The following is a 20,364-nucleotide window of genomic DNA, read 5'->3' as shown; positions in this document are numbered from 1 at the left end:
GGAAGATGACGGACTGAAACAGGGAGGGACTACCTGGAAAGGCACATTTCAGTTTCCCATTGCAAAACTTTTTTTTAAAAAATGATTTCCGTTGTGTACCCTTACTGAACATGACCCAGGGGCATAATAACAGGGCACAAGGTTGAAAATATTGAAGATACAAATTAGATGTATAAAATGGACATTCTCTACCATGCGGAATAAAGAACTTTGTGATCTGGGACATTTTAAATGTTTGGTCCCACCAGTTCACATCATAACCTTTATAGATGCTTTGCCAGTGACAACAAAGACACTTCTTTAGGAAACAAGAAACCTGGGGAGGCTTGCATTTCTGGCATGTTGGTTGCAATATTGTTTGGCTTTGGCATACACGACACACTGGGTGGGGTTTTAGCCTTAAACCAGCCAGCAGTTGGATTACAATTTTTTTTAAATCAGAATTGACTTGCCATTTTTCCCTCCTCTACTTCATCACTGATGGGTAGAACTTCAAGGAGTGTGTGCTCTACCTCTGTTCAATTTCTGTTACAGCGGCAAGCAGAATATACCTTTAAAAGGTTGAATGAAGACGGTTTTATTTCAATATCAAATAATTTCTGGGTAACTATTAAGTACCTTAAAGTGATTATTTTCAATTAAAATTAGCAAAAAGAATCCAAAATTAGCAAAGAGCAATTTCTCAAGCAAGAATTTTGTTCGGACTGTGGAGTGGTCTGAGTGGGGAGGGGAAAACTGAAAACTATCTGTTCTTGGCAGAGAGGTTTGGAACACTTTCTTATTGTTCTATTAACCTGGCAGAACAAAACTCCATCCCACCAAGTCAGTCGGAAATTCCAGGCAGTCTTTTCAAACAGCTCTTCCACTAAAAGGGTACTATCATAATTTTCACAATTTCACAATATTATTCCAACCTCATAATGTGGAAGTATATACAGTGTAAAACACAGGAAATCACATTTTTGATTGCACTGGGCCTTTAAAGACATTATCTGGTACTTTTATATACTTTTTAGCCAGTAGTCTGAAAGTAGTCCCTGAAAATTGCTTACTATGTGCAGATATGTGCACCACCTCATTGCTCTCGCGCTCGCTCTGCCGAACACTGAGTCGTTGGGCCTGCCCTGCAACCTCATTTGTTAACGCTGGGCAGGCCTTTTGCCAGTTGTCACTCAAATGCGAGGGGCTGAAGCTCATTGGCTAGAACACAAATTGCTAGGGGGCTGTCCCATATCGAGGAAATGTAGGGAAAATGTCACGGGACAGTTTCAAGAAACTAGGGATTTTGTGGCTAATTGTGGTAAGGCAGTCATTCTGCTTATGAATGTGTAACAGGGTTGCTTATGTTTCTACTTGACAGTGCAGAAATATGTATTTGATGTTTATGTACACATTTTGGTTGGTTGAATTTGCATATCAATAAGGTGTTATGCCATCGGTCATGCCTGCAGATAGGGGGAGATCGCAAATTTAAATTCTTCCCACTCTGATATTGACATTCAAGTGGTAGGTCACATTCTAAAATACTGTATTTTATTTACATATTTATAATGCGTAAGAGTTCACTATGCACATATGTCCTGATGTGTACAGTGGCTTGCGGAAGTATTCACCCCCCTTGGCATTTCTCCTATTTTGTTGCCTTACAACCTGGAATTAAAATAGATTTTGGGGGGGGTTGTATCATTTGGTTTACACAACATGCCTACCCCCATATTTTATATTGTTAAACAAACAAGTAAGACAAAAAAACATCAAACCTGAGTCTGCATAACTATTCAACCCACCCCAAAGTCAATACTTTGTAGAGCCACCTTTTGCAGAAATGACAGCTGTAAGTCTCTTGGGGTATGTCTCTATAAGCTTGGCACATCTCGCCACTGGGATTTTTGCCCATTCCTCAAAGCAAAAACTGCTCTAGCTCCTTCAAGTTGGATGGGTTCCGCTGGTGTACAGCAATTTTTAAGTCATACCACAGATCCTCAATTGAATTGAGGTCTGGGCTTTGACTAGGCTTTTCCAAGACATTTAAATGTTTCCCCTTAAACCACTCACGTGTTGCTTTAGCAGTATGCTTAGGGTCATTGTCCTGCTGGAAGGTGAACCTCCGTCCCAGTCTCAAATCTCTGGAAGACTGAAACAGGTTTCCCTCAAGAATTTCCCTGTATTTAGCGCCATCCATCATTCCTTTAATTCTGACCAATTTCCAGTCCCTGTCGATGGAAAAACATCCCCACAGCATGATGCTGCCACCACCATGCTTGGTGTTGGGGATGGGGATGAGGTTCTTGGGGGTGATGAGAGGTGTTGGGTTTTCATCAGATCTAGCGTTTTCTTTGATGGCCAAAAATATCAATTTTAGTCTCATCTGACCAGAGTACCTTCTTCCATATGTTTGGGGAGTCCCCCACATGCCTTTTGGCAAACACCAAATGTGTTTGCTTATTTTTTTCTTTAAGCAATGGCTTTTTTTCTGGCCACTCTTCTGTAAAGCCCAGCTCTGTGGAGTGTATGGCTTAAAGTGGTCCTATGGACAGATACTCCAATCTCCGCTGTGGAGATTTGCAGCTCCTTCAGGGTTATCCTTGGTCTCTTCATTGTCTCTCTGATTAATGCACTCCTTGCCTGGTCTGTGAGTTTTGGTGGGCGTCCCTCCCTTGGCAGGTCTGTTGTGGTGCCATATTCTTTCAATTTTTGAATAATGGATTGAATGGTGCTCCGTGGGATGTTCAAAGTTTATGATCTTTTTTATAACCCAACCCTGATCTGTACTTCTCCACAACTTTGTCCCTGACCGGTTTGGAGAGCTCCTTGGTCTTCATAGTGCCGCTTGCTTGGTGGTGCACCTTGCTTAGTGGTGTTGCAGACTCTGGGGCCTTTCAGAACAGGTGTATACTGAGATCATGTGACAGAACATGTGACACTTAGATTGCACACAGGTGGACTTTATTTAACTAATTATGTGACTTCTGAAGGTAATTGGTTGCACCATATCTTATTCAGGGGCTTTATAGCAAAGGGGGTGAATACATATGCACGCACCACTTTTCTTTTTTAAAATTTCACTTCAACAATTTTGAGTATTTTGTGTATGTCCATTACATGAAATCCAAATAAAAATCCATTTAAATTACAGGTTGTAATGAAACAAAATAGGAAAAACGCCAAGGGGGTGAATAATTTTGCAAGGCACTGTATATACAGTATATATGTGTATGGTAACTGTTAGATATTGGGGGAATCCTGGGATCTGCTTTTGTATGTTATTGCTGTAAGAGCGAGTTAGCTAGCATGCTCTAATTGTAATGGTCACATTAGCTCCCTGCAAATTCACAGTTATTTCCATGCTAACAGACTAATCACGAATCTACAGCCATCAACATACTGTTGTCCTGAATATCTAATGTGCTTCTGTGTGTCTATTGTCAGGTACTTACATTTATTATATTTTGTACTATTTTTGTCATTGTTATGATGTTTGATTATAAAATACCCTGTATTGACATTCAAGTGACGAATCAAGAAATCTACAGCCATAAACACATTGTTGTCCTGCACATCTAATGCGCTTCCTTGTGTCTATTGTCAGAATAAACACAAATCAACTGGCATCACTGGCTGGACAGTCCTTTCTTTAAAAACACAACGCAAGAGAGTCACGAAGTATGATCACATCTGTTACACTACTGGTGCTGAAACCAGTCATCTTGTCTTCGCTGGACAGCTGTTACACATGCATGAACTACACCAAATCAAATCAAATTTTATTGGTCGCATACATATTTTTAGCAGATGTTATTTGGGGGGGGGAAGCTAAATGCTTGTGTTCCTAGCTCCTGCAGCTCCAGCAATATGAACTAGACATAGACACATCCAGCCCAAAGCGAGAGGTTTAAAAATGACTTAGTCGCTAAAGTACCGGAGCATGTCTTTAAGGCCTTCAATGAAAACAAATGTGTGCACTCACACAGTGTGTTTGGCCAGCAGGTGGCACTGTGTGCCTGGCAAATTATTGCTGTACAGTGGTGAAAGTCCCCTTGTTGTTGATCTAACCTACATTCTGATTCAGTTGAAGCAGCACAACCTTCCCACACATCCAAGCCAGTCATCACGGATTGGGGGGATAGACTCAGACTACTCAGACTCAGAGGTCTATGGTTTCTCCAGAGAAGTTCAAGGCCACTTCACAATGGCAGTGTGTGTTTCATTATGAAGCTCTCTAAATGCTGTCTGTCAAGCCAGCCATCCCTGGTTTACTTGTCTATATGAGAGATCGAAGGGGCAAGTATCAGTCATCATTGTGCTGAAAATCCTGAGCTTCATCAGTGAGACAAAATTACGTCCTAAAAGGTCAGCAGCCATGTTTGCGCAACCCCCTCGCCCCTCCAAAACATCATTCTTCTCACCAAATTGTGAAGCCGATTCAGACATTTCCCCAAATACACCCCCGCCCTCCAGCCAGCCTCCTCCACCCCACGGCCCGCCCCTCCATCAGCACAAGGCAGGAAACCCAACTCCCACCTCTCACCTACATCGCAGCCCAGCAGGAAATGAATTCCCCAGACAGGCCAGTGTCTCAAACTCCATGAAGAGGAAGAAACACCATCTCTTTCTCTTTTTTTCACCTCCTGTCCTCCCAACAACGCACATACCCTGTCGGCCCGCTGTCTTAAACCAGACCAGTAAAATGGTTTCAATTTGTCTAAGGAATTGACTGGTGACATGGGGCAAAATGGCTAGACAGAGAGGGGGAAGTTTGTTTTCTCCATAGTGGTGACTAAGCCAGTGACCATGATTATCTGTCTCATCGTGGTGATTGTTTTGGCGTACCTCTGATAATAAAGTAATACAGTAATAATGCAGACCAGGGTCATGTGTCTCAGTGGATGGGTTTGGTTGGCTGGCCAGTCAGTCTGGTCTGCACAGAGCATTGGGGACTCCTGTTCAAATGAGACTACTAAAACACTATTGTTTTCATGAATGGATATGTGAGTTCATGGATCAAACCTTGTGGGACAACATGGACTCAGGGGTAGATGTAGCATAGCAAATGTAAATGCGGTACACTCCAATTAGAATGATAGGTAATGATTTTTATGGTATGTATTAATTTGTGCATGTCTTGGTGGCTAACATTAGGTAAGATAGGGGTTAGGGTTTAAGGTATGGATTAAGATTAGGTGAAGGGTTAGCTAACATGCTAAGTGGTTGCAAAGTAGCTAAAAAGTAGTAAGTAGTTGCAAAGTTGCTAATTAGCTAAAATTGTCTGTGATGAGATTTGAACGTTTGCGTTATATGCCTACCCATCCACCCTGACCAGCCACTCTACTTTTGTTTTTGCCTTAAGTAACCTTCTGTCTTATGTAACCATCACAAACGTATCATATCATATAAATTACTACTAATTGGAGGGTCCCTGATTTACATTTACTATGTTACGTTTAGTCTATGAGGCCAGGCTGTGTGGGACTACTGGTTCAGATACTGTCATGTTGAATTACAGGGAAACATTGATCTTCTTTGCACTTCTCTTCGCTTCTTGTGTAAAAAAAAACGCTTCAAACTCACCCAGTTGGATACAGTTTTGGTATCAGAGAGCAGCCCTTTAAGTGGATTTGAAAGATGTGAGAGAGAAATCATTAAAACTTGCATGTTTCCACTATAAAGGCAGGCCTCTCACCCGTTGCTGTTTCAGGTGTGTTGAAGATCAAGCATTTCGAATTAGGGAAGGAAAAAAATGCATTCTCCCGGAAGAAAAGGTTTCCCGGGGTCAAAAGCACATAAAATACAGTCTTAAATGTAGTACAGTTAAGCAACCATGAAGGGTAATGTGAAACAGACAAGCAGGGCAAACATTATACCTGCCTTTACCACTATCAGCACGGCAAACAACTAAGATAGAAAAGAGAACCCCCCTCCCACACACACACACAAACACACACACACACACACACACACACACACACACACACGCTAAACCCCATGCCTTCAGAAAGTATTCATACTCCTGTCGTGTCTTTGGCTATGCCGGATTAAGTGATATGACATGCTATAATATAAAATACTTTCTCCGTAATTAATATTACCTGATTGAGCTAATCATGTAAATGTAATTAACTAGAGAGTCGGGGCACCACGAAAAAATATTTATAGAGCTGTTGTCTTCCGAATAAACTCTTAAAGACCTAGTAATATTTTACATCAATAAGCAGTCAATATTAATCGTCACCTTAATTCAGTCTCATCTGAAAGTTGTAAATTCTTGGTTATCTTCACGAGCCCTGGCTAACATGTTGAATCAGCAATACAAAATTGGGTTTAAGTATTTATTTACTAAATACCTAACTAATCACACAGAATTACACATACACATAATTAATCATAACTTGATTACAAATTACGTCATAAAGGAAAACGTCCCTAGCGGGCGGAACAGATATGACAGCTTGTTACGCAAAAGAAAAGGGGCTGGGTTTGAGTGAAAGAGCGGGAAGACGGAGGAACAAAGGGAGAAGCTGTGCTATCGTAAATACAGTATCTTATGCATTCTAAATTACCGCCCATTTGGAAAAGGAAAATGCAATAAATATTTACTCTGAGCTGCGCTTAGGTTGGTGGTAGATGGAAGGCCGTGTTGCCAAACTGAGTCCTTTGTCCCTTGAAGAATGTCTCTGGTGGTCAATTGAATACGTTGTAGTAACGTCGATGTGTGGTAGACGGGATACTCTGTCTGTTCCTTCCTAACCTGCGTTTGCAGCTGCTGTTGCTAACTCAACGGCTAGGAGGTATCACTTCTGTAGTGAATAAGAGTTCAAAGTACATACCATTCGCAACCAAAGCTCACGCTGATGTTGGCTTCGTTCGGTAGTTATTATCTGAACCATTCTGACATCGGATCGTCGTCCTCACATCCTCAGAACAGGAGGTTATATTGTCATCAAGGCTTTATATAGGAAGGGAGAAAAGGGGTGTGTTTCATAGTTTACAACCTATGTCTCTTCATGTGGGCGGGCCACTGAGTCAGGCCTAATTCACTCATGAAAACCCAAATCTCACATTTCATCCTATCACGAATAATTTCACATTCAAACATTTAAATTGAACAACAATTCCATGTGAATCCGATAACTCTGATGTGTAGACTTTCCACTGTAGAGTTTATGTCATCTTATCATTGATGAGAATGTCTCAGATGACAACCGAACTGACATCATATTCATTAAGTACCACCGCATATGTTCAATTGGTCAGATTACCAGAATATAGTTCATTTCCCCCCACCTTCTGATGTTCCCAGAATCTCTATGTTAACCAAGGGGTTTGTAAATGTAACATCAGTCGGGTAGAGAGAGAAAAAAGGGGTGAAGAGGTATTTATGACTGTCATAAACCTACCCCCAGGCCAACGTCATGACACCCCATTGACTTATTTCACATTTTGTTGTGTTACAGCCTGACTTCAAAATTTATGAAATACATATTTTGGTGGCTAACATTAGCCACTTTAGGTAACGTTAGCCACAACAAATTGGAAATCATAACAATAATGTTTTGAAAATCCGTAAAAATATTGTACAAATTGCTACAACAACCCTTACATCCTTATGTTCTCCATCGATCATCATATGCATCAAAGCCATATCGGAACATTGGTATCCCACGTGTCTGTTAATTGAGTATTGCATAAGAAGGCTACACTGGAGCTTTTTCTCTGACTGTGGCTATCAGGACAGTGTTTGACGTAGAGCCCTGCACAGGCATGAATTTTAAGCCTATGCCCGAGACGTTCAGGCTCTACCCTACTCAGGCCTGATTGCTAAAAGTCCCAGCCCTGCCTGAAACCCGAAATAACTTCCCCCATTAGTAAATCCATTAACTGCTACTCTCTGTCTGTCACTTGTTCCCTGTGCACAGCTCACTCTGTATGCGTTCTGCTCATGGAGCTCAGAGTATCTATAGCAACTGCTCTGTTCAATTAAGAGACATGAGAGAGCTGTTAGCTACTTCTTGTCTCTCTAAACTCAGACAAAACTCAAGGAACATCATTATTTTCTTTGAAACAATCTCTCCTGCCTCATATTTGACATAGTTGAAGCACTTCTGATACCATGTTATGATCTTAGTCAGATATGACTGTACTACACAGCAGAGCACGAGCAAATGGCTCAGCTTCAAAATGTTAGTGATCAATTTAGTGATACCCTAGCCCTGCCCGTACTCTAGTTATTGATGAAAATGCAGGCCCTACCTGGCCCTAACCCAATGTATAATGTTGGGGCCCATCGGGCTCGGGTCGGGAAGCAGAGCTCTAGTTTGAAGAAGTCGTCCGCTCCTGGTAGCCTCTGCAGCCCAGAAGCCTAACCTTTCATAGCCACATCACAGCAGCATAGTGGACAACAGTGGAGAGGCCAGGCCAGCTGCCTTTGACTTAAACCTCCTGTCTACTAATCTCCATCTCTCAGCCCTCTCTTGGATGGGAGAGAGGGAATTCCTCATTATCGTATGGTCCTCTCTATAGATATAAAACGTTTTATATTAATTATATACGACCACTCTTAAGGTCTTTTCATCCATTATTGGGAACCGACAAAGAGCGAGGAACCACTTTGAACAAAATGTGTAACATACCTTTGTACAGCACCATAAGTGGTACAATAAATAGGCTGTGTCTGCATGCATGTGTAGGCTATTTCATGTTTGACTTTGATCATGTGTGTTTGTTAGAGTGAGTGTAATTGTGTGGCATAGAACTGAAACAGTGTAGTGTGCTTATGTCTCTTTCTGTGTGTGTTTGCAGTGTGGTGAGTGAATATGTATTTGAGTGCACTGTATGTGTGGCTGTGTATTTGAGGTGAGTACAGCATATGGGGGATGGAGTGACTATGTGCTTGGGGATTGAGTGACTGTGTGTGTGTGTGGGAGAGTGCTGTAGTCTAGCAGTGTGATTGTATGAGGTGGAGGGGTAGCCAGAGTGGCACCAGGTACAGTGCTTTATCAGAGATGGAACACATTAGAGTGTGTTATTGCTTCAGCATGTTTCGGCCCACACTTTACTTCACTCCCACTCACACCTAATCACAACCAGTTTGAATTGGAAGGGTTAGGGGTTAGCTTTAAATTCCACAGATAAATTATACATTTATTTTAATTTGCGCTCAACCCTGTCTCTTTGTGAGTGTCTCGTGTGTGTGTGTGTGTGTGTGTGTGTGTGTGTGTGTGTGTGTGTGTGTGTGTGTGTGTGTGTGTGTGTGTGTGTGTGTGTGTGTGTGTGTGTGTGTGTGTGTGTGTGTTGCATGCTGTCTGGGTGTGCATACTGTATCTGTCTGTGTGTGTGTGTGTGTGTGTGTGTTCATTTGGCTTCCAACGCTGTGCACATGGCAACGTAAGACGAAACAGAAAAATACTGCTTGAGATTGTTGGTGGTCGAATGTACAGTAAAACGTTATCAGCCCTGAGTTTAATTTTGTGGTGGGCAGAGAAAGAAAGAAAAAGAAGCTGTAGGGATGGGCTGGAAAGAAAATAGCAAATTTCTGTGTCAGGGACTTTAATTGTATGGCCCCTTAATCTGGTATGATTCACCCCCATGTCTGGGAGGCAAAAAGTGAGTCCGTTTTTAAATGTGGACTAGAACCTCATCTCGATCTCTCTCCCATACCTTCCAGTGGCCATGCGCTGTTTATTCTCATCCGGCCATTGTTTAAACACTGCTGACCCGTCTCACCAACTCAGGGTGGTATGCTAAACAGGCAGTCTTGCTGGCACGGATTAAACAAACACACACACACGCATATATACATACAACCACATGCGCACAGCAGACAGATATATGCTGTAGACTTGATAGAGGGGTGTGCCTCTGTAGACGCTAAGTCCTACCCAAAACCTGGCAGGCCTATGTCGTTCTAAACATTGGTGTTCTAATGGTATCTGTCAATGCCATTTCAAAACGTCATAACTTTCCCCACAGGAGAGGTCAAATATAATCAGATTACATGGGGTGGAATGACACCTGATGAGATAACTAAAGCCCATGTGTTATAGTCTAGTCTAGCATCTAAGCTCTTACCCTAGCAGCAATCCCAGGCCAGTGGTCACCTGGCCACAATGAGCCAGGCAGTGAGTAAGCCGGGATTTCCAGCGAGAAAACCCTGTCTCCCATCCCACACACTCACAACACAGACACACCACAAGTGTCTGCGCCCGGGGCCCCTCTGCACTGACGTCAGCCATGGAGTCAGCCGGCCCACGGCTGGAGTGGAAATCTGTCGCACACAGCTAAAAGTAGCCATGTCTGTGGATGTGTGTGTAAATACGCCAGAGCCCCAAATAGAAGGCCACATGAACAAGAGGAGAAAAACAACAAACAGGAAATGAAGGATGTAAAAGTATATGTTTCTCCTTTTCATGAACAAAATCTCCCAAGACAAACAATAGAAATCTCTTTAACTCTTTCGATATAAAAAAAAGCATAACCCTGCAATACCTGACCAAGCATGTCCTATACATATAAAATAGTAGGCTAAATATTACCATTTGAATTGGCACACCACCACATACACACACAACCAATAGCTACAGTAAGTTGAATTTGCTGGCAGAACAGTGTTGACGTTATGACTCTCCTGGCTTGTGCTCACAGGACAGTAGACAGTAGACACAGAGCGGAACTGGACCATGGCAGCCAAGCTGTACAGAAAGCCACAGACATGTTATTGAGGCTGTGACGCAAAGCCCTGCGTGTCAACCAAGCTATATATAACCAGCAGTAGGATGTTTGTTTGTGTGTCACACGTCATTGTTTCTAGTCATACTGTGCATTGTGCCATGTGCGTAGAGTCTGGCCTACAAGAAAGCCTTGGTGGCGAACCTTAACTACGGTTCTGCCCACCCATTTAGTCACAGTCTGTCTGGGCCATAGACGGGTTAGCTGACAGCATCACGAAAAACAATGCACACGCTTAATGTGGCAGAAGTCTGTTTGTTTATTTATGTTTTCAATTAACATTGGAGACTAAATATAGTTTACATGTTGTGAACAATGTAAGCCAACCCCATCTGTCTTGTCCCATAGTTGCGCACATGTCGGTTTTGTTGCTAAACAACCAACCCATCTATCAGTCTGAGCACTTTCTCCCAGCCTGATATACAGTGGGGAGAACAAGTATTTGATAAAATACAATTTATTTATATAGCCCTTCGTACATCAGCTGATATCTCAAAGTGCTGTACAGAAACCCAGCCTAAAACCCCAAACAGCAAGCAATGTAGGTGTAGAAGCACGGTGGCTATGAAAAACTCCCTAGAAAGGCCAAAAACTAGGAAGAAACCTAGAAAGGAACCAGGCTATGTGGGGTGGCCAGTCCTCTTCTGGCTGTGCCGGGTGGAGATTATAACAGAACATGGCCAAGATGTTCAAATGTTCATAAATGACCAGCATGGTCCAATAATAATAAGGCAGAACAGTTGAAAACTGGAGCAGCAGCACGGCCAGGTGAACTGGGGACAGCAAGGAGTCATCATGTCAGGTAGTCCTGAGGCATGGTCTTAGGGCTCAGGTCCTCCGAGAGAGAGAAAGAAAGAGAGAAAGAGAGAATTAGAGAGAGCACACTTAAATTCACACAGGACACCGAATAGGACAGGAGAAGTACTCCAGATATAACAAACTGACCCTAGCCCCCCGACACATAAACTACTGCAGCATAAATACTGGAGGCTAAGACAGGAGGGGTCAGGAGACACTGTGGCCCCATCCGAGGACACCCCCGGACAGGGCCAAACAGGAAGGATATAACCCCACCCACTTTGCCAAAGCACAGCCCCCACACCACTAGAGGGATATCTTCAACCACCAACTACACTGACGATTTTCCGGTTTTCCTACTTACAAAGCATGTAGAGGTCTGTAATTTTTATCATAGGTACACTCCAACTGTGAGAGACGGAATCTAAAATCCAGAAAATCACATTGTATGATTTTTAAGTAATTAATTTGCATTTTATTGCATGACATAAGTATTTGATACATCAGAAAAGCAGAACTTAATATTTGGTACAGAAACCTTTGTTTGCAATTACAGAGATCATACGTTTCCTGAAGTTCTTGACAAGGTTTTCACACACTGCAGCAGGGATTTTAGCCCATTCCTCCATACAGACCTTCTCCAGATCCTTCAGGTTTCGGGGCTGTCGCGGGGCAATACGGAACTTAAGCTCCCTCCAAAGATTTTCTATTGGGTTCAGGTCTGGAGACTGGCTAGGCCACTCCAGGACCTTGAGATGCTTCTTACGGAGCCACTCCTTAGTTGCCCTGGCTGTGTGTTTCGGGTCGTTGTCATGCTGGAAGACCCAGCCACGACCCATCTTCAATGTTCTTACTGAGGGAAGGAGGTTGTTGGCCAAGAACTCGCGATACATGGCCCCATCCATCCTCCCCTCAATACGGTGCAGTCGTCATGTCCCCTTTGCAGAAAAGCATCCCCAAAGAATGATGTTTCCACCTCCATGCTTCATGGTTGGGATGGTGTTCTTGGGGTTGCACTCATCCTTCTTCTTCCTCCAAACATGGCGAGTGGGGTTTAGACCAAAAAGCTCTATTTTTGTCTCATCAGACCACATGACCTTCTCCCATTCCTCCTCTGGATCATCCAGATGGTCATTAGCAAACTTCAGACGGACCTGGACATGCGCTGGCTTGAGCAGGGGGACCTTGCGTGCGCTGCTGGATTTTAATCCATGACAGTGTAGTGTGTTACTAATGGTTTTCTTTGAGACTGTGGTCCCAGCTCTCTTCAGGTCATTGACCAGGTCCTGCCGTGTAGTTCTGGGCTGATCGCTCACCTTCCTCATGATCATTGATGCCCCACGAGGTGAGATCTTGCATGGAGCCCCAGACCGAGGGTGATTGACCGTCATCTTGACCTTTTTCCATTTTCGAATAATTACGCCAACAGTTGTTGCCTTCTCACCAAGCTGCTTGCCTATTGTCCTGTAGCCCATCCCAGCCTTGTGCAGGTCTACAATTTTATCCCTGATGTCCTTACACAGCTCTCTGGGCTTGGCCATTGTGGAGAGGTTGGAGTCTGTTTGATTGAGTGTGTGGACAGGTGTCTTTTATACAGGTAACGGAGTTCAAACAGGTGCGGTTAATACAGGTAATGAGTGGAGAACAGGAGGTCTTCTTAAAGAAAAGCTAACAGGTCTGTGAGAGCCGGAATTCTTACTGGTTGGTAGGTAATCAAATACTTATGTCATGCAATAAAATGCAAATGAATTACTTAAAAATCATACAATGTAATTTTCTTGATTTTTGATAGATTTTTTTATAAAATATTTTTTTGATTCTGTCTCTCACAGTTGAAGTGTACCTATGATTAAAAAAAAATTACAGACCTCTACATGCTTTGTAAGTAGGAAAACCGGAAAAATCGGCAGTGTATCAAATACTTGTTCTCCCCACTGTATACCACTCTGGTGATAACAGGGTGCCACGGGAGAGTGGGGGCGTTTTGGGGGCGTCTGGTTATCGGTACCAGACTGAATAATTTTTACTATTTTTTTTTGTTGTCACCGTGGTGGGTATGGTGCGCGAGTGAGGGACAGGGTACTAAATGACACAGATGATCTGGGTGCACACGCCCTGGCCCTGCTGCTGCGGCCATTTTGAGTTCCGAACACAAACATGGAAAAGACAACATGTTCGCATTAAGAGAAGGGCTTTGGTTTCTAACAAAAGGGTAATGAAACAAAGAAAATAACAGGGTGAGTAGAACAACTATGTCCCTCTGTCCGACTGTCTGTCTGACTCCCTCCTTCCCTTTCCCTCTGTCTGGCTGTGGGTGACTTGAACAGTCTTGGCCCATTGAGCAGCATGGGGCTTGCCTGCTGAGGCGAGACAGTGGGAAAACTGATGCTGCGACAGGACAGGGGTAACTGGATCATTATGTTCCACAGACAAGTTTGAAGTCTTCTAAAACGACTCACATCTTCACTTGTCAACATTTAGAAATTATATATTACTGCATCATGGGTTATTTCTGGTATCTCTCACAGACCCACAGTCTGGCCTGGTAAACTCGCAGTGATGACAGAGATATGGGTAAACTTGGTCAGCCAGCCCATGGAGCTAAAGCCATGTGTGGCACGTCACAGACACCCGTTGTGGGGCTTGTGGTGGGGGGCTCCCTGCTGGTGACGGCACCACTTTCTCATCCGCCCGCTCTTTAAAACGCAAGCGGCACAATGAAATTATATGTCTAGCCCAGGGCAAACATTGTGTGATTCAACGTGACGCCGTTTGATCCCTAGTAGTAGCGTATGAATTTTGTGTGGTGGTGGTGCTACGAGAGAGGTAGCATGTATGTTTATGTGTGTGCGTTTGCCGCAGGGCTAATGAGTTAGATCAGCGATTAAGCTTTGGTTTGCCGTGATGAGACATCCTCCTCTCACAGGCGGGCCTCTGTCTCTCACAGCACTGGATAGTTAGCAGAGAAAACACGAGCAGGGGCCATTTTGACTCCTGTGAGGTGAAATAAATCAGAGGGTCTCTCCAGCTGTTCCTCGGTCAGTCCAGTCCAGATTGAGTCAGGCTGAGGAAGCATTGCTGGGGTCAGTGGGGGTCTCACATGTGGGCTGTTAGGCTCATTACTTGGAGGTCAGGTACCAGTCTGCAGACCACCTGTGATGGTGATGATCACACGTGGCTAATGGCTAGCTAGAGGTCCATTTCTCCATGCTGGGATGAGAGGGACCAGGATATTTAAAAGAGTACAGTCCCACTCTCCCTGGATAGTGTCCCTACAGTGTTAGTGGGGGTGGTGATCCCAAATATATCTGGTCTGAATCCCAAATATCTCCCCTTCAACCCTGCTATGCCACTTTAAATAATGTTTACATATCTTACATTACTCATATCACATGCATATACTGTATTTTATACCATCTACTGCACCTTGCCTATGCCGCTCAGCCATCGCTCATCCATATACTTATATGTACATATTCTCATTCACCCCTTTAGAATTGTGTGTATCAGGTAGTTGTTGGGATTTGTTAAATTACTTGTTAGATACTACTGTACTGTTGGAACTAGAAGCACAAGCATTTCGCTACACTCGCATTAACATCTGCTAACCTTGTGTATGTGACCAATAAAATCAGATTTGATTTGAATGAGACAACCACCACACTACTACCGGTAGTCTGGCACTCAGTCTCAGCATCAGAGAGAAACGTAAGTAGCTGACTAGCAATTTTGACCTGGACTATACCTCCTGATAGATGCATCTGACTGGCGATTGCAAACATACACACTAGCACAACACAAACACACATACTCATACACAGCCATTTTATTTGCATGAGGAGAAGTGTACATGTAGGAAAAGTCACACCCATCCTACACCGCATTAAAAAATATATTGGTAATCATCTTTAACTAATGAAATACATTAAATAGATTTTTTTTTGGGGGGGTGAGGCAACTGCACAGGTTTAGACTATTCCTCTATAAATAAAATAAAACTATAAAAAATGATCTTCTGGTAAAACAATCAGTGGTCTCATAAACAACACGCCCCTGTGAATATGGCACCAAATGTCACAGCGCACTGAATCTGGCAAGTGACAGCCACCCGAAAACCCCCATGACAAATACAGGAACAATCTGTCTGAAACATAATGTTGTGTGTCAATGACTGGACAGTCTCAGACTGCAGGAGTGCACTCTAGAACGTCGAATGCTATTGGCATCGCTTGTCATTACACCACACGATTGGTCAGGAAACACAAGTGTATGTTTTGGTCCTCAAGTCTTTTTTTCTCAAGTCTTAAGCCAAATAGACTGGCTGTTTCATTAATTTAAATGATGGAGCCTTGCATAATCTTAAACGAAAAAAAAAAAAACTAGAGTCGATTGAAGCACCCGTGCGTCAATCTAATTAACATAATACAAGAATTCCCATAACAATCTGTCTGCTTAAAACTAAAGATATTTGTTTTTTTTTTGCATGGATCTCAATCCACCAATGTAGGCTTTTCTGCATTTATGGTGGAAAGTGGCATAGCTACAGCACTGTTTGTGAGACCAGGAGACATCCTGAAAATCGGTCTTCTCTTTGAAAACAAGGTGACTGCAGAACGTTTCAAGATGAAAGGGCACAGCGTTTGTTTGCACATGACATTAACCTAAGTATTTCCTGGGCAAACAGCATGATGAAAAGGAACGTGTCAATTAAAATATAAAATGTACAAGTGTGCTCCTGAGTGGGCGAGCTTGAAAAGTGCATGATGCCACATCCCAGCGTAAGACACGGGAAGTGTTTGAACTGCAAATCAGTGTGCGCTCCACTGGCGGCGGTGTGATTAGACAGGTTGGGTAGAGTAGTGTGGAGCAGAGAGTGGCGGATGGGGAGGGCCATCTATGGGCTCTATGTGCACAGAGCAGGCACTGTCTCGTGGCAGTAAGAAAGTTAGAATAATATATACGTTGGACGAGGGCCCATTATTAAAGATGGAGCCTACTCAAGGCAGTTGTATACACTTCAGAGGACTTTCAGTGTCTCTCTCTCTGATGTCAAAGGCCTTTTGAAACACTTAAATCGAATCACTGTAATGGACAACGAGGGGGGAAATTACAAACAAAAAGCGACATTAAATGAAATGTTAATAGGGCAAAATTTGAATGTGATCCCTCTTCAAAATAAGCAGCAGCAGCAGGGAGGGGCATATTGTGATTGGAGGGTTTAGTGTTTATCCTGCATTTGGGCCCCACTCTCCGCTTCAGGAAGGTTTATCTGGCAGGAATGACCAAAACAGGCTCAAATAAAGCAGTGGACGTCAAATTTTCTGTGGTGAGTTTCTGTCACTCTGGGTGCTCCGGCTGCCCAGCCCCCTACACAGTGAAAGAAAACATGGTGGCCCCCGCAGGGCCCTGAGTCGACACTGGCGGACACCTGCAGCTGCTTTTATAATCACAGGAAAGCTGCAGCATAGTGTGGACACAGACAAGCAGACTACATACTCTACACTATCTCTCGTCTCTCTGTCATATACACACACACACACACACACACACACACACACACACACACACACACACACACACACACACACACACACACACACACACACACACACACACACACACACACACACACACACACACACACACACACACACACACACACACACACAACACACACACACACATACAGGCGGACGCAAACACCAAAAAACCTGGATGACTAATGCCTACATTATGAGTTCCACTCTGAGTGTCATCATCATCGTAAGACCAGTCTGATTTGTTGTAAGGTATTCACATCTTATTTTTTCTATTTACTAACATGTGCGTCAGACAAAGATTCAAGCCTTCTTGGTCAGAGAGCATACAAATTGAGTAATTGAAGGGTGACACCACAAACATTATATATTACAAAGAATGTTCTCGTAGGAAATTATAGCTTTGAATGGGAGTCAACCACTATAAGGGTCTGCTGATAAGTCAAAATGATCTCACCTATTCTGTTGTTATTGGTACCATTTTTTACAAACTTTGCATGTTCTTTATACAGACCAGGCTGATTCAAAGGAATCACATGATATTCCAGTAGTCCAATACAGAAAAAACATTTAACTGATCATTCAATCAAATATGACATCATATTATTGTACAAAATACATGAATGGACGAGAACAGTGCAAACGTCAATGCTCTATGGTAAACATTCTGCGATTTGGGAGTATTTAGCTGTTGCTGGAACTGCATGTCAGTGTTGCCAAACAGTAATGTTAGCTTGTTCATGTGGCTAGAGCTTTATGCATAATGTATTGAGTTGGTTTTTAAGGGCTTGTTAACGGTGTGTTAATGGTCATACACCCCCTTCTCTAGCAACAGGAACAGACAAATTGAATTAAAATAATTCTGATGAGCTAAGTTAAAACAGCCTCTTAATGATCTCTTGTTGGAAAAGTGCCCTGGAGATAGAGAGGGGCAGGGAGGTAGGGGTGTAATGTTTGGGGGGGGCGTACCCATGGAGATGTGCCAGGATGGAGGCTCCATGCCAGTGGTTGTGTACTGCCTCTGGGGTAAAGGAGGTATAATGTTTTCATGTCCTCTCACTAAACTCTGCCAATGATGCCTTTTGGAAGGCATTTTTAAAAAGTCAAAAAATGGAAATAAGTAAGCACTGGATACTTTGAACTTCAGGGTGGTCTGCCAGTCACATTAGCTATTATTATTACCGACTACACGGCATTCTGTTGCCATCTGATTATGAACAATTTCTCGGCCGTCCTACTGCTTCACTTCGCCAGCAGGTTATAAGAGTTAGTGGGTGAATGGAGCATAATGAGAGGAGAGGGAGAGAGAGAGAGAGTGTGCGTGAGGAGAGATCGGAGGAGAGAGAAAGTGTGCGTGAGGAGAGATCAGGGGAGAGAGAGAGAGTGTGCGTGAGGAGAGATCGGGGGAGAGAGAGAGAGTGTGCGTGAGGAGAGATCGGGGGAGAGAGAGAGTGTGCGTGAGGAGAGATCGGGGGAGAGAGAGAGAGTGTGCGTGAGGAGAGATCGGGGGAGAGAGAGAGAGTGTGCGTGAGGAGAGATCGGGGGAGAGAGAGAGTGTGCGTGAGGAGAGATCGGGGGAGAGAGAGAGTGTGCGTGAGGAGAGATCGGGGAGAGAGAGAGTGTGCGTGAGGAGAGATCGGGGGAGAGAGAGAGTGTGCGTGAGGAGAGATCAGGGGAGAGAGAGAGTGTGCGTGAGGAGAGATCGGGGGAGAGAGAGAGTGTGCGTGAGGAGAGATCGGGGGAGAGAGAGAGTCTGCGTGAGGAGAGATCGGGGGAGAGAGAGAGTGTGCGTGAGGAGAGATCGGGGGAGAGAGAGAGAGTGTGCGTGAGGAGAGATCGGGGGAGAGAGAGAGTGTGCGTGAGGAGAGATCGGGGGAGAGAGAGAGAGTGTGCGTGAGGAGAGATCGGGGAGAGAGAGAGAGTGTGCGTGAGGAGAGATCGGGGGAGAGAGAGAGAGTGTGCGTGAGGAGAGATCAGGGGAGAGAGAGAGTGTGCGTGAGGAGAGATCGGGGGAGAGAGAGAGTGTGCGTGAGGAGAGATCGGGGGAGAGAGAGAGTGTGCGTGAGGAGAGATCGGGGGAGAGAGAGTGTGCGTGAGGAGAGATCGGGGGAGAGAGAACAGTGTAATTGAGTGTGTTGTACACAAAACTGACAAGAAAGTATCTTCTCTATTTGCAAAGGCACGTGATAAGATACACTGAGTATACAAAACATTAAGAACACCTGCTCTTTCCATGACATAGACTGACCAGGTGAAAGCTATGATTCCTTATTAATGTCACTTGTTAAATCCACTTCAATCAGTGTAGATGTAGATGAAGTGGAGGAGACGGGTTAATGAAGGATTTTTAAGCCTTGAGACAATTGAGACATGGTTTGTGTATGTGTGCCATTCAGAGGGTGAATGGGCAAGACAAAACATTTAAATGCCTTTGAATGGAGTATGGTATTAGGTGCCAGGCGCACCAGTTTATGAAAAGAACTGCACCGCGGGGGGCGCTAAAGAGCGTGCCATGGAATAGTTTTGTTAGAGATTTTGAAACAAATTCATATTTATCTTAATCTGTCACCACCTATAATTTCAAACAATGTCTGACAATATGACAAAAGGAAAAGTCATCAAAAAAAGGAGGTGCTAAACAAAATATTTTGGATGAGACAGAAAACAATCCAATTGTCTATCACCATCCCCCGGGGTAGACCTCCCGGGATACCATGGTATCATGATCATAAAGTTGAAGCCGTGATCTAGAGAAGGCATTTGATCAGATTGAGTGGAAGCATTTCTGGTTTGGAAAGGAATTTATGAATTGGATAAGAATGATTTATGCACACCCAATCACATCCGTGGTAAACAATCAGGAGATGTCGCAGTCTGCGTGTTCAAAGGATGTCGACAGGGGGGCCCTATTTCGCCTGCTCTCGTTGCTATAGCCATGGAACCCCTCGCTACTCTCATTTGTGTACATGCCGATATAGCTCCCGTTAAAATTAAAGACACGCAGCACAAAATCTCCCTCTATGCAGACGATGCTCTTTTGTTTTTATCCAAGCCTAAAACTTCTATTCCGCCCTTACTTAACTTGATAAATATATTTGGCTCCTTCTCTGGTTGCAAGATAAACTGGCAAAAAAAGCGTATTGATGCCGATATCACGGCCTGTGAATATCACATTTAGAACTGCGATAGACAAGTTCATATGCCTTGGCATTGTAGTGACACGAAAATCTGATCAGCTATTGAAAACGATTTGGGACATGAAAATGTATCAGCTTAAGCAAAATATAGATTTTTGGAATACTCTGCC

The sequence above is a fragment of the Oncorhynchus keta genome, chromosome 31 (genome assembly GCF_023373465.1).
Source record: "Oncorhynchus keta strain PuntledgeMale-10-30-2019 chromosome 31, Oket_V2, whole genome shotgun sequence".
NCBI classification, from domain to species: domain Eukaryota; kingdom Metazoa; phylum Chordata; class Actinopteri; order Salmoniformes; family Salmonidae; genus Oncorhynchus; species Oncorhynchus keta.
The sequence above is the reverse complement of the archived record's forward strand: the minus strand, read 5'-3'. Positions refer to the sequence as shown.